Here is a 14722-nt window from a genome sequence, read left to right on the forward strand (position 1 = left end):
TGGAGAATCAGGAAAGGGATTCACAGCTTCTCTGCCTCCCAGTAACAATTGCACTTTTCATGCCACATGGCTCACAAAGATCTACACACATGCTACACAATACATGAATTATACTGTGTCCTTTGGGAAGAAAGCCTTAATCAATGGGCACTCTGAAATTACATTGAACAGAGTTAAGAGGAATGCATGAAATTGGATCCTTCTGCAGCGTCCCTTAAAAAAGCTAGAAAAACTTTGTATAATAAAAAAAAAAATACAGGGTGGGGGAAGTGGGGGAGCTATCATCATAGCTGCCTTAGCAAAGCCAAGAACAAATTAGAGAGCGAGGAAAGCAAAACAAACAAATCTCTTCCAGTTTGTACGGTAAAGAATCCTTGAAACAATCAGTTAAACTACAAAAAGGCATTGAGAATATTTAGAAAACCCAAAGTCTAAAAAGAATTACAGATCACAAAGGACTGAAAGAAATTCCGTTTAATGAGGCCATCACTGCAGATAGTATACAGTAGATAAAATGTAATTGCCTCCTATTCATTTTATCAAGTCTCAAAGAAAAAATATTAACTTTGCAACAGATAATAGCCTAAAATGAGTTCCATTCTCAGCAGAATTCAGACAGTGGCAAAACTGTCTACACTGACATTTTTTCAGCGACAAGGTTATGCAAGGCAAAAAGCAGAGTTGAGCATAAAAAGCCCCCAAATCTGTCAAAGTCAAACACAGTTTTAGGAGATATATGGGGATAAGTTTGATAACTGAATAAATGAAAACTAAACAGGCATAATAGACTGCATGAAGGACATTTTCAGTGTCTGAAAGGAATGGATCTCAGATAACTGAATGCATGTCGTATCATTATAAACTTTGCTTGTCTCCTTAATAAAACTAGGGCCCAAAACACTTAGTACTGAGCATACAGCTTGCTTGCTTCTGCAAGCAGTTCCACTGAAATTCATATAGCATGGAACTGGGTCATTGGGAAATGTCTGTCTGCATTGCGCAAAAAAAAAGTGCACAATAACTTGATGATGAAATTATATCTTACATTGACCCAAACTACTAGCAGTTTCAGGGGTAGTTTGGGGTGTGCAAGGAAAACAGAGCTGGGCCTTTATTCACTATTTATAAAGGGCCATCCATGTGATCAGCACTGTAAAGGCAAATAACTCCTGTCTGAAGAGGCCTACAGTTTAAGGGAGTGATATACAACTGCTTGACACCCAGCATGGTGCTTCCTACTCTGAGTGGTTCCAAATAAATACTGAGATTGTTAATTGCTTATGAGGGGTTTCTTGGACTCTCCACTGAAATGTATGATATTGATTGAGTTAGACTGGAAACTGAACTAGATGGACCACTGCTCTGACCTGGGCTGGCAGTCCTAGAGTTTATAACCTCTTCAAACTTCCCATTTAAGATTATAACAAGAAATACAGAGGGAAAGAACTCAGATTAACCCACCCAAATCTCTCAAGTCAGTCTGCCATCAGTCCTTGCTGGGGAAAGCAGAATACCTGAAATTTAGAGTTTCTAGGTCAGCTGTGACACTTCAAAAACATTAAGAATTTTTTTTCCCCTAAAAGCTGAAAAGCATTGATTTTATTTTAAACTGCAGTAGCTAACACATGCCGAATCAGATATCTATTTCATCTTTGCATAGCATTAACCCCAAGCCTCTTCTCTCCACTGTCACAGAATTTTCTAGCAGAGGATTATGCATGAGAAATTTATAGGCAGATTGGTTAGTTTAGGGGTGATCCAAACTGGAGTTGTCATGGAACCCTAACTTCCCTCAGAATTATGGGGAGACTATATCTGTGTTAAAGAAAAGGGATGTACAGTCTTATATTTGTCTAAACTGTGTGAACATTGAGGGAAATACTTCTAATTTGATGTGGATGACAGTAGGAAATATTAAGAAATTGGTATTAAGAAAACTCTGCTGCCTGTATACTTAGAAAAGGAAGAGGAATCTTTGCTTCTGAAAATTTTTCTACCTGCAACCTTGGCTGGAAATAGTTAAATATCCTGGTTCTGCATGAAAGCTGAGGATACTGTGGTAGCACAAGGATTTCTCCCTCCACTTATTTATTCTAATGTGTTTATTTTTTTCTTTGCAGTGTAGCAATTGCACAAAATATAGCAACAGATTTGACAATTATGCTATTTTTTTCATTGCTAGTTTTCACAGGGTCCAGATGCTAATTGTCGGTGGCTTTGGTTTTATTTTTCCTTCTCACAATTTAACCCTTTTTGGTCTGGGCTGTACTTCAAGTGGTGCTACTTTATAAATGCACCCTTAATATAAGTAGCTGACAAAGGGTTATTAAATGATTGAGTGATGTGATCAGCATGTTATGGATGTCACAGAGGGACACTGGTCCTTTCAAAGGGAGCAGGGCAGTGCACTTGTGACTCATCAGCTCACTCCACTTGGGTTTTAAGGGAACACATCTGGGCTATATACATGGGAGAGACTGGTGAGTCGGGGGAACCTGACAGCACAGACTGGACTGGAGGAGCAAAGAAAGGGGCAGGCGAGACCTGCCTGGGAGAAAGTCTTCAGGGAGCAGAAAGCTCTACAGGCCCTCCCTGGGAAGAGGGAAAGTGCTAGGAGGCCAGCAGAGGGATCATTGCTGATTGTCCTGAGCTGGAGAGCTCTGTGCTGGGAGGTTGAAAAGGGGCTGAGACATTGAACTGTGTCTTGGGCTAAAGGCCTGAGACTCGTCACTCTAACTGCCAAAGCCTGGAGAGAGGAGGAGGCGGGTCTGGAACCAGGGCAGAAAGGAACTGGGATCTGTGTGCTGGTGATCTCCTGGGTGAGCAGTGGGAAATTGCTGTGCATTTCTGTGCCTTACTTTAGGAATTGGAGGAGCCATGCAAGCTCTATGCACTACTGTGTGTGTATCTGAATAAATTCTGCTCAAAGATGGAATTTTGAGTGGACCCTGGGCGAGACTGTGGTGTGTGCATTTGAATGACTGGACTCAGGGGAAACTGAGGCAGGTGTGTCTTTGTGCTGTGGCCTGCCACAGGAGGGTGCTCCTGGGCCCAGCTCCCTTTTTCCAGAATGATGTAAAGTACATCAGTAGCAGGTGTTAAAAGGCCAGAAGCAACTTATTGACCCATTTGGCTCTCTAACAATTGAGTAACCATTTATGAAAGCATTCGTTGATCCTTTATTCATCCTTGACAAATGAGTTATAAATATATCCTTCATATAAAGCATTATCTTTTGGTAAAACAAAAAAGCAGATCGCCAGTTCCTGGGTCAGGCAAACTTCCTTTTATCTGTCATGATAGAAACAAGGCGAAAAAAGTCTTCACAATATGGTTTAGCACTGCAGTCAGAGCATCTTTTTTTTTTTTTTTAAACAAAACCCCACTCCCTTTTTCATGCTCACTTGCTGAGGAGCTAGCTGAGTTTTATACAACAGCAGCAGCACTGCTCTACTTTTGCTGGACAGCTGTTAGAACCATTCGGACTGAATGTGAGTGTGCAAATCTTTGTAAGATAGGCTGTTTTGTATGCCACTGGAATTGAGTTGGGTACAGGCTGGGACTCAACCCAGCTTTAGGATCATAGCTTGTGTTAAAGTCAAACTGATTGTTGGTTGTCATGTAGCTGCTGCCTGGCTGTCATCATGGCTTTAGCCTGACATAGCGATCAAACGCTGGGAGTGTCTGTCTTATACATTGAACCTAAAACTCTCTAAGCCAATAAAATCGCCTTCCCCGTGTGTTTTGCTTCTGTTGCTCTGCAACAGCATTGTTGTAAAAGGCAAGAGCTTGGCGAGCTTTAACACTGGAATGCCAGATTCCAGTCTCTGTTGTATGACCAAAGAGCAGTGTCTGCAGCCATTAGTAATCATTCCAGTGCAGTAATGTTCCTCTTATTGCTGAAGAAGGATTTGTGTTTCACGAGGGCTCTTGACAACTTCATTAGAGGGGAATACACAGCAGAGTAGGAGCTTGAGGACACAGGAGTGAAATGATTTCTGAAGCATATAAAATACATGACTCGGAAAATAAAGGGGGTACAGCCTGGTGTCTGATGTGGGACTCACTCCAGTTCCTTATGGGCAGGTGCTCACAGCCCCATGTCATTGATCTCTATTGGTAGAGAGAGGCCAAGGGTTGACTGTGCCGAATGGACTCTCCTGGTTCACCCACAGAGGTTGCACATGGGTAGGTGGCTTGGGGAAGTGCCTATTCCTTGTGCTCTTCTATGGAGAAAGAAAAAGGGGTTTTGGTCTCAAGCAGCCAACCTGGCAATTTTTTACAAGAATAAAGTGCAATCAAAATAATAGGGTGGGGGGAGGGAGAGACCTGGAAAAATAAAGACTAAAAGGAGGAGGATTGGTAAAGATAACCCTGGCACAATACCTACCAGAGCGAGGTGTTTAGAAACAGATGGCTGTTCTGGAGCATCTCAGGAGAGGATAGGCAAAGATGATTAAACCACCGTGGAGCGTTCCCTGTTTCACAGTCCAAACAGGGACTAGGGTTGCCAACTTTCTACTCACACAAAACTGAACACCCAAGCCCCGCCCCTGCCCCTGTCCCCAAGACTCTGCCCTCCATTCACTACATTCCCCCTCCCTCGGTGGCTCACTCTCCCCTGCCCTCACTCACTGTCACTGGCTCAGGCATGGGTTCGGGAAGGTTCCCAGCCAATGGGAGTGCAGAGCAGCATGTGGAGCCTCCCGGCACCCCTGCCTAGGAGCTGTACCTGCCGGGTGCTTCTGGGGTGCAGCGCGGTGCTAGGACAGGTAGGGACTAGCCTGCCTTAGGCCCAGAGCACTGCCAACCGGACTTTTAATGGTCCTGTTGGTGGTGCTGACTGAAGCCATCAGGGTCCCTTTTCAAGGTCAAAAACTGGACACCTGGCAACCTTATCAGGGACTGAAATTGCCACCCGAGCAACTAGGGTAATTTATGGGCTGTTTGAGTTATGGTGGCTGCAGCAGTTTAACAAGGACCTCAGGGGTCATTGAGGAGTGGGTGCAGCTCTGGGCACCCTAGCCCACCCTCTCCTCACTCTGGCCATACTCCCCACAAGTGTAGGGAATCAGGTGGCATAAAATTTGCTTTGCTGACTCAAAGATTCTCCTGCATTGAGCCATTTGCAGGATCAGGACCATACTTTAAAGTGAAAGGGATTTATGCTCCTAAGTCACTAAGGTATTTTTGAAAAACCCATCAGTGGAGCCTAACTATCCATTTATTTAACAAAAAACAACAACAATTTTTTCTGTGTGTATGTGTGTGTCTACACAATGCACTACATAGTGACTGCTAAAATAAGCAAATTGGCCTTTTCATGATAGGATCAGTCTTACCTGATATATGCAATAATAGGATGAGGGTCTGTAGCCTGCAATGTGTGGGACATCAAGCTAGATGATCATGGTTGTCCCTTCTGGCCTTAAAGTCTGTCTATGAGGGCTTTAAAAAATTTATTTTTTTTTTTTTACTGACAAATACCATTTTAATTACAACTTCACTCAAATGATCAGTGTAAAAACTGACCAATGCATTGTTGAGCTTACATAGTTCATTTTAATAAAAAGGTTGAGTTGGCTTACTTTTGCTACTGCCTTTGTTTGGCTGGAAGAGCTTTCTGCAGTAGAGCAGCATCACAGCCGTGGCTTTGATTTACACCGGAGAAATAAAGAAACTAAACTTCTAAACAAAAAGCTTAGAGTTGGCAGCAAGCAGCAAAAATTATGGTGAACCCCTAACTAAGTTATGACAATTTTCTTCAGTCTTTGATGTTAAGACACTTACTTTCTGGAGGATTTTGCTCTCTGTGTGTATTGAGACAGTTGCATCTTCCTCATGCTAGTTGTCTCGGCAGCCCTCTGGAAAAAAAATAGGATCTGTGACTCTTGGGTTAGTCAGAAAGGCTGTACTGTCCCCCCTGTGCAATTGTGTAAAGGGACAGGCACTTGAATTCAAGGTGCTGTAGCTATGGGTCAGTGAAGTCAATGACAAAACTAGCTTTAGGCCCTTAATGGGAATGGTGTCGTGTGTGACAGGGTTCTTTCTATACCACCTTATTACTCGAGGATAGTTAACCCAGCCTGACAAAATGAAGTATTAACATTTTTAATTTGTTCTTGCATTTTTTTTTATGGTCAAATTCTCAGGCTGCTTTGGTTGCCCCATTTTGCTTATAGGCAGCTGCCATGTTAGAGATGCTACACAGTGATTAATTACACTCATTACCATCAAGGTCTGAGTAGCTTCGATTTAATTTGACTATGAAATATTCTTTATCCTGAATGATCATTTGTGTAGCCCATGAACTTGTGATTTGTCAAGGAAATGGCTTATTAAAATATTAGGGGCCTGATCCTGTTCCCCCTGAAGTGCATGGGTCATTTAGTGGGAATAGGATTGGGACCTAAGATACTACTTTTAAATGGAGATCACTACTTATTAGCCCAGGCTCTGGTAAGTAGATAACCTATTCAGATAGCAAGCTCATATATGCATCCTTTCTGGACTCGAGTAATTTAATGTGCAATGCATTTTGCACTTACACACCAAAAAATCTTATTAAGAATTTTTAATACAGAGTAGGTAAAGAATTGATAGCTCTGGCTGGCAGCAGGCAAGCGTGAACAGGCCCCATGCCAGTTTCCCCACACAGCTCCGACAATGTGCGTGAATTCTGACCTCCCCGAACACTGCTCCTATTCTGGCCAGATCCTCAGCAATTTACCTTCTCAAGAAGTAGCCCATTCTGCCAAACTGGAATCAGGAACCCAACTTTATAAACGTAAACATTCAATTCACAATCCATCTGTATGCTAGTCATCTATAGATCCACAATGCTTTATCTGTATTTTGTATTGTGGTGGCACCTAGGAATCTGGACCTCATTGTGCTAGGCACTATACAAACATAGAGCAAAGAGAGTCCCCAACAGAGCCTACAGTCTAAATTACCTGTGACTTTAGTCCCAGATTCTTTATATAGATTAATGGAAGGAATTTTTTAGGCAGAAATGTGTAACTGAGGTTTCTCCCATAGTAGCTAAGCACCTAATGCCACATCTGCACCCTGGCCCTTCTAATTTGGGATTATTAGATCCCCGAAAGAGAACATGTATTGACACAAAGATGTTCATTTTTCCTCTTTAGCACAACTAGGTCTTCTAGCCTATCCTGGCACAAGCTTACATGAAGGTCACTTCAGGAGCTTTAAACTGTTTTACCCAGTAGATGGAATAACTGAGATCCAACAGCCATCTTAGACAGGGACTATAGGAAGATGACTGTAATTCTGAGATGGCCATAAGAACTAGCTCCTGTCTGGATCTTTTCTCCCTGCATCTTCACTAGACTTTCAGAACAGGCTTGGAAGGAAGTCACTCCACTTTACCAGGATTTATACACTCTCTCTGTCCCTGAAACCCCCATAGCTAAATGAACTCCCTTAGGTTAACGCATCCTCTTTATACCAGGCTCCCTCTAGCAATTCCTATCCACCTTAGTCAAGCTTAATAGCCAGCGTACATTGAATAATTTTGGGACTACTACAAATGCTGTGGTAACATTGTAAATACAATTGCAAACAATTAGCGGTGACCACTGCACACCTCTTCCCAGACCACTCGGTTCCATGCTTAGAAGGAAATCTCTGTTTCTTCCGCCACCCTTCCCCACACTGCTCTCCTCTCTACAGGTCAGTTTGAAGTTTGGTTCTGTCACCTCTAAATGTGGTATCAGTGCAACACCAGTTCAGGAGGCGTTTGGCGAAGTTGTTTTTTGGGTGAATTATTAGCCTTAAAGAAACACAGGATAGAGGCATGATGCGGCAGTGCCAAGTGCAGAGAGGAGGGAGGTCCGGGGGTTAAGAATACTCTGGAAACCCCAAAATAGTATTGACCTGGGATATGGGTACTGAAGCTGCGAGCATGAAGGCTGACAGAGGCTTCACTACTGACCAATGCAGCACTGCAGGCTGCTTGAAGTGTTGCTCGCCAACTACTGGAGAGCCAGCGGCCCAGCTGTCTCTTTAGCACTGCTGTGCAGAGTTCCTCACTTATCATTTAACACTTCTCAAACTGGCAACACGTCAAACAAAACAAGGTTAAAAAGACACCATCGAAAATGTGTTTTTTTTTTTTTATTGGGTTGTTGTAGATGACACACGTTGTAGATTCAACTATACCTATAGCCACAAAGGCAACCTTTGCTCTGTGACCTTGGTAAACTGCTGAAGATGACAGCTATGTAGTCAAAAGGGATTTCTGATTTCTCCAAACAAAATAAGAGAAGGTTAACGACACAAGAATGCAGTGGGGGAGAGATTTTTACTCTACAATAATAATTAATCTTGGAATGACTGACTTCTCAAATAATCAAAGCAGCTGGCAGCAATACATGGAATAAATATGATACACAGGCATTCTGGTCCTCTGTATACTTATTGAAAATGAATCCATGTGGCACACACACAAATCATCAGATGTAGCATGGAAGTTATCAGCTAGAGAAAGAATGTTTGTTCCTGGCAAGTATGGCAGAGTACTGGAATCTTTCCCTTCTGGAAGCAGGCATAGCGAGCCGAGATATGCATGGATGATATGCTTCTTGGGGGCACCTTTCCTCCACGAGGGAGGCGTGTCTATAATAGAGAGCTGCACATTGTCAATTGAAAAGCTAATTTCAGTGACCCACTTTGCTGCAAGGAAGTGGCTTCTGGTTAATTGAATGAATCTACAGCTGCCCATGTTGTCACCCTGGTAATCTATTGTTCAGAGCAGTTTCTCCTTTGAATAGCTCTTGGCACTAGCAGTGAAAGGATGGTTTCAGAGTAGCAGCCGTGTTAGTCTGTATTCGCAAAAAGAAAAGGAGTACTTGTGGCACCTTAGAGACTAACAAATTTATTAGACCATAAGCTTTCGTGAGCTACAGTTCACTTCAATGAAGTGAGCTGTAGCTCACGAAAGCTTATGCTCTAATAAATTTGTTACTCTCTAAGGTGCCACAAGTACTCCTTTTCTTTTAGTGAAAGGATGGTAAGTTTTTAAGATGCATGGGGAGCATTTCTGGACCTCTCATCTTTATCGATGAGGCACATCGATGAGCACACAACCATCATTTCTGTAATCCAGAGGGTGAATTTCCCTGTTGGAGGGGATGTGACAGAGAGGTGGAATCTTTCCACACAGAATATATGGTGAAAGGATTTTCAACCTATATTTAGTACAAGAGATTGTAAAGCAGGAATTTACCACAGTCTGTCAATAGAAAAGGAACCCTCTCTTCCTTTGCATAGTGTCTATGTTTCAATCCATGTTCTCCTCTCCTTTCTAGAAACTCATAAGGCCTGATTCTCCTTTGTTCTTTGCCTTGTGGAGTCATCTACACCTGTGCAAAGTGATTGTGTGCAATGGTGGCAAAACACTGCCAAATCACTGCTTAGTGTCTTTCACCCTCATTGAATAAATGATTACTCAGCTGCAAGTATATAGTGTACTTGTAACCGTGTCAGTCCCAGATATTTGAGAAACCAGGTAGGGGAAGTGAGGTAATATCTTTTATTGGACCAACTTCTGTTGGTGAGCAAGACAAGCTTTCCCTACACCTGCCTCCCAGACCCTCTGCCTCCATGACTGGTAGAAAACCCACACTGGTTTGCTAGCTATATTCTCACTAAACTTATTCCCCTAATAATGCTGCTGCTGTGATCTCTAAAATGGGGGCACAGATAACTTTAATGCTGCTCTCATATGAAGTCAAGTTGTTTGTCATTCCTAGATAAGCGGCAGTTCCTTTCCACCTCCCCTGTTCTGCCTGGCGGCACCAGCTTTTTACACAAAGGACATGGTTGCATCTTTGTTGTGGAGAGCCTGCTTCAGAGGCATTGCTTAGTTAAGTGACTCCCAGTTATGAAGCAAGGAGCTACAAGCTGTTCACCTCCATGCCCCATAGGTCCCCCCACTTTTAATCAAGCATGAGGCAGCTGCCATCCCTGCCTCACTTTCCCTCACTGAGGTTAGTTTCCTCAGCTTCCCAGACACTGGTGTGTGCTGAAGATGTGGCTTAGCACAACAAATGTAACCCTTTTAAAATCCTGCTAAGCTCTTGTCCTAAATGAGGTCATAGAAGTGCATGTCAGAGGTAAAAAGAAAAGGAGTACTTGTGGCACCTTAGAGACTAACAAATTTATTTGAGCATAAGCTTTCGTGAGCTACAGCTCACTTCATCGGATGCATTTGGTGGAAAATACAGAGCGGAGATTTATATACACACACAGAGAACATGAAACAATGGGTTTATCATACACACTGTAAGGAGAGTGATCACTTAAGATGAGTCATCACCAGCAGCGGGGGGGGGGGGGGAGGGAGGAAAACCTTTCATGGTGACAAGCAAGTTAGGCTATTTCCAGCAGTTAACAAGAACATCTGAGGAACAGTGGGGGGGGGGGGGGGGAAATAACATGGGGAAATAGTTTTACTTTGTGTAATGACTCATCCATTCCCAGTCTCTATTCAAGCCTAAGTTAATTGTATCCAGTTTGCAAATTAATTCCAATTCAGCAGTCTCTCGTTGGAGTCTGTTTTTGAAGTTTTTTTTTTTTTTGAAGGATAGCCACCCTCAGGTCTGTAATCGAGTGACCAGAGAGATTGAAGTGTTCTCCAATTGGTTTTTGAATGTTATAATTCTTGATGTCTGATTTGTGTCCATTTATTCTTTTATGTAGAGACTGTCCAGTTTGGCCAATGTACATGGCAGAGGGGCATTGCTGGCACATGATGGCATATATCACATTGGTAGATGCGCAGGTGAACGAGCCTCTGATAGTGTGGCTGATGTGATTAGGCCCTATTATGGTGTCCCCTGAATAGATATGTGGACAGAGTTGGCAACGGGCTTTGTTGCAAGGATAGGTTCCTGGGTTAGTGGTTCTGTTGTGTGGTGTGTGGTTGCTGGTGAGTATTTGCTTCAGGTTGGGGGGCTGTCTGTAAGCAAGGACTGGCCTGTCTCCCAAGATCTGTGAGAGTGATGGGTCGTCCTTCAAGATAGGTTGTAGATCCTTGATGATGCATTGGAGAGGTTTTAGTTGGGGGCTGAAGGTGATGGCTAGTGGCGTTCTGTTATTTTCTTTGTTGGGCCTGTCCTGTAGTAGGTGACTTCTGGGTACTCTTCTGGCTCTGTCAATCTGTTTCTTCACTTCAGCAGGTGGGTATTGTAGTTGTAGGAATGCATGAGAGAGATCTTGTAGGTGTTTGTCTCTGTCTGAGGGGTTGGAGCAAATGCGGTTATATCGTAGAGCTTGGCTGTAGACAATGGATTGTGTGGTATGATCTGGATGAAAGCTAGAGGCATGTAGGTAGGAATAGTGGTCAGTAGGTTTCTGATATAGGGTGGTGTTTATGTGACCATCGCTTATTAGCACCGTAGTGTCCAGGAAGTGGATCTCTTGTGTGGACTGGTCCAGGCTGAGGTTGATGGTGGGATGGAAATTGTTGAAATCATGGTGGAATTCCTCAAGGGCTTCTTTTCCATGGATCCAGATGATGAAGATGTCATCAATGTAGCGCAAGTAGAGTAGGGGCATTAGGGGATGAGAGCTGATGAAGCGTTGTTCTAAGTCAGCCATAAAAATGTTGGCATACTGTGGGGCCATGCAGGTACCTGTCGCAGTGCCGTTGATTTGAAGGTATACATTGTCCCCAAATGTCTCCTTACAGTGTGTATGATAAAACCCATTGTTTCATGTTCTCTGTGTGTGTATATAAATCTGCGCTCTGTATTTTCCACCAAATGCATCCGATAAAGTGAGCTGAAGCTCACGAAAGCTTATGCTCAAATAAATTTGTTAGTCTCTAAGGTGCCACAAGTACTCCTTTTCTTTTTGCGAATACAGACTAACATGGCTGCTACTCTGAAACCTGTCAGAGGTAAATTATATAGTTATGTAAGAAATATTACCTGTCAGTCTTAAATCTGTTATCTTTCCAGTCCATTGGCTGACCTCTTCTTGTGTTGATTAGGAGTGCCTGGACCTGCCTTCTCTGTACTTGATTTTATATACCTCAATTATGTCCCCCTTTTATTCTTCTTCTCCCTAAACTAACAAGAGCCTTCACCTTTTCTCCTTGTATGGCGACATTTCTAATCTTCTTGTTGCCTGTCACTGGACCCTCTGCATTTCTGGGTGGGGACCAAAACTCAATGCAGTGTTTCAGGCTGAGGGCATAGCATCACTCTCTAAAATGGAATTATACTTTTATGACCTCAAATTTTATATCTCCTCACTTTGTTCTGTTTGACCATTTGGGCATGGAACATGTCAGGGTTGTTGTTTTTTTTTTCCTGAGCAGTTACAGGTACTTTACAGCAAAGCTGTGTGCTTGAATAGTCAAATTATTCTTTCCAATATTCTTTCCCTTGCATCTAGCACTTGCCAACATTGATGTATCTGCTTTTGTGCTCCCAATTCATTTAGCTTGGTTAGGGTCTCCCAAAAGATTTTCAGTCTTCTCTCATCTTGAGCAAGCTAAAAATACTTGCAACCTGAAAATGTTGCCACTTACTGGCATCTGCCCTTTCGTTCTTATGAACAGAATTGGAGGCATCCTACTTAATCTTGCCAGGTTGAAATCTCACCCTTTATACATAATCCGCTTTCTGCCTGTCAGCCAGTTTCTAATCCGTGACAGTAATTTTTACCTCTCACCCCATGACTACTTAACTTCCCGAATAGCCTCTTGTGAGGGATTTTGTCAAAGAACTTCTGTAAATCCCAATAAATTATAGCAGCTAGTTCTCCATTATCCCCTGTCGTCTTGACACATTCAGAAAATCCTAGTAGATCAGGTCATCTTAGTCACATGAAAAATGGTCAATTTTATACACTCAATGAGAGCTCTGCATTTGGAACTGGGGAACTGGGGTGCTGACAATTACAGGAAAATGAAAAAACTGAGTAAAATTCTTCCTCATCCCACTTCCATGTGTCAATCACAGCTATTAACAGATTAGTTCTTCCAGCTGAAGGAGCAGGGTGAGACGTTTGTCCCCAGGCACCTGTTGGCATCTGTCAATAGATGTCACAGGTGGTGCAGAGGGTTTTACAGGAACCCCCTGGGTCGGATATATGCATAAGAGTTCACAAGGGTGGCATGTGATGTCTCTGACAAGAGCCAGTAGCACACTGGTCATCATAATAATTGCTAAATGTATGTATGGATAATATCTAAGGAGTTCTGTATCTAAACTGCAAATTATATTAAGGTTTTGGAGTTAGGGCAGATCACCAGCAGGTGATATATTTCAGAAACGTTTCTTTCAGGTAACAGATGCCTATCTCCCGGTCTGGCCATTTGTGCATTGTGTGTTGTATGTTTCACACTCTATGCCTATTTGCATACTGAGCTAGTTGAAAAATTTGCAGAATCTACAAGAAAGGAAATATACCAGATGAAACAAGCTGCAGGGACAAAAGATGGAACCAAGGCTAAAGACAAAGGATGTTACTGGTATAAATCAGGAAGGGGGCAAATAAACATAAAGGCTCCTTCATCTAGGAAGCAAGCTGACAGCATGTCTGTCTCATAACAGCCAAACTTGCCTGTAAAGTGCTGCAGGGATTTTGGGTCAGCAAGACTTGGTGAGCATGACAGTACCTTGTTAATTAAGTCGAGGCTTTAGAATGCATGTTCTGATTTTATTTTATATTATATTATTTGTTTCCAATACTTCTACTTGCAACTACTCGAATTTGTGCTTTGTTAAATAACCCTATACTTGATTTCACTGCAAACATATCTAAGTGGAGCAGTGATCTGAGATGGAACTGGTAAACTGGGAGGTACTACTGCTTTGGAGGCAGCGAATCTGTGAATATTGTGAGTGCCAGTGGACCAGGGACTGGACACTCCAGGGAGAGGCTCAGAGAACTTGAGAGCTGAGCTGTGCCAATCGCTAACCTGTAAAGAAAGAGCAGGACCTGGCTAGGTGTGGGGCGGCTTGTGTTGCCTGTAGCTGGTGGAATTGGGAAGCTGATCCCTGGACAGGCACAGACATGACTTCGTCATGCTAAAGGCAGCTGGTACCAAGATGCCTCACAACCATTGGTAACCCCCAGGAAGCATCACATGGGGTCTGATGCTCCAGTAACCCAGGCCTCTACTGCTCATGTGCAGGTTTTGATAGGGAGCTCCAAAGCCGCTGCAGGACTCCATTAAACAAAATACCTGACGGCCACTGCTGGAGGAACAAGGGTCAGTTTCCAGAGTGCCCTTAATTATTCTCCACATATGCAAGAAAGTTGGTTTCCAGTGACCCTCCTAAACTTGTGAGCTGGCACCTCGGTGGCCCTCAATTATTTCAAGCTTCCTGTTCCATGGTAACAAGAAAAGTAGTACAGGTAAGTGTCCTTCAATGACACTTCCATGTCAGAACGCATACAATAAGCTCACTTCCTGAAATATATGAAAATGAATTCTAAGCTCGCTAAAAGGCTTTATGCTGCTGTTTTTTTGTTGGGCTTTTTTTTGGTTTTGTGTCTTAAACCAGCAATACAACCTTGAGAAAACTGCTTTGTAGTTTAAGGAAATAGGAACAGCTATTAAAGGGCTTTTTTGTATTGCAAGAATTTATGTATTGAATATTTAGACTGTGTTCTCTGAAGGAACACTTCTTAATAAAATGATTCACATACATCCACAGCAAGCTCTGTGGGTTACTCTGTA

This window comes from Dermochelys coriacea, chromosome 3 (genome assembly GCF_009764565.3).
Source record: "Dermochelys coriacea isolate rDerCor1 chromosome 3, rDerCor1.pri.v4, whole genome shotgun sequence".
NCBI classification, from domain to species: Eukaryota; Metazoa; Chordata; order Testudines; family Dermochelyidae; genus Dermochelys; species Dermochelys coriacea.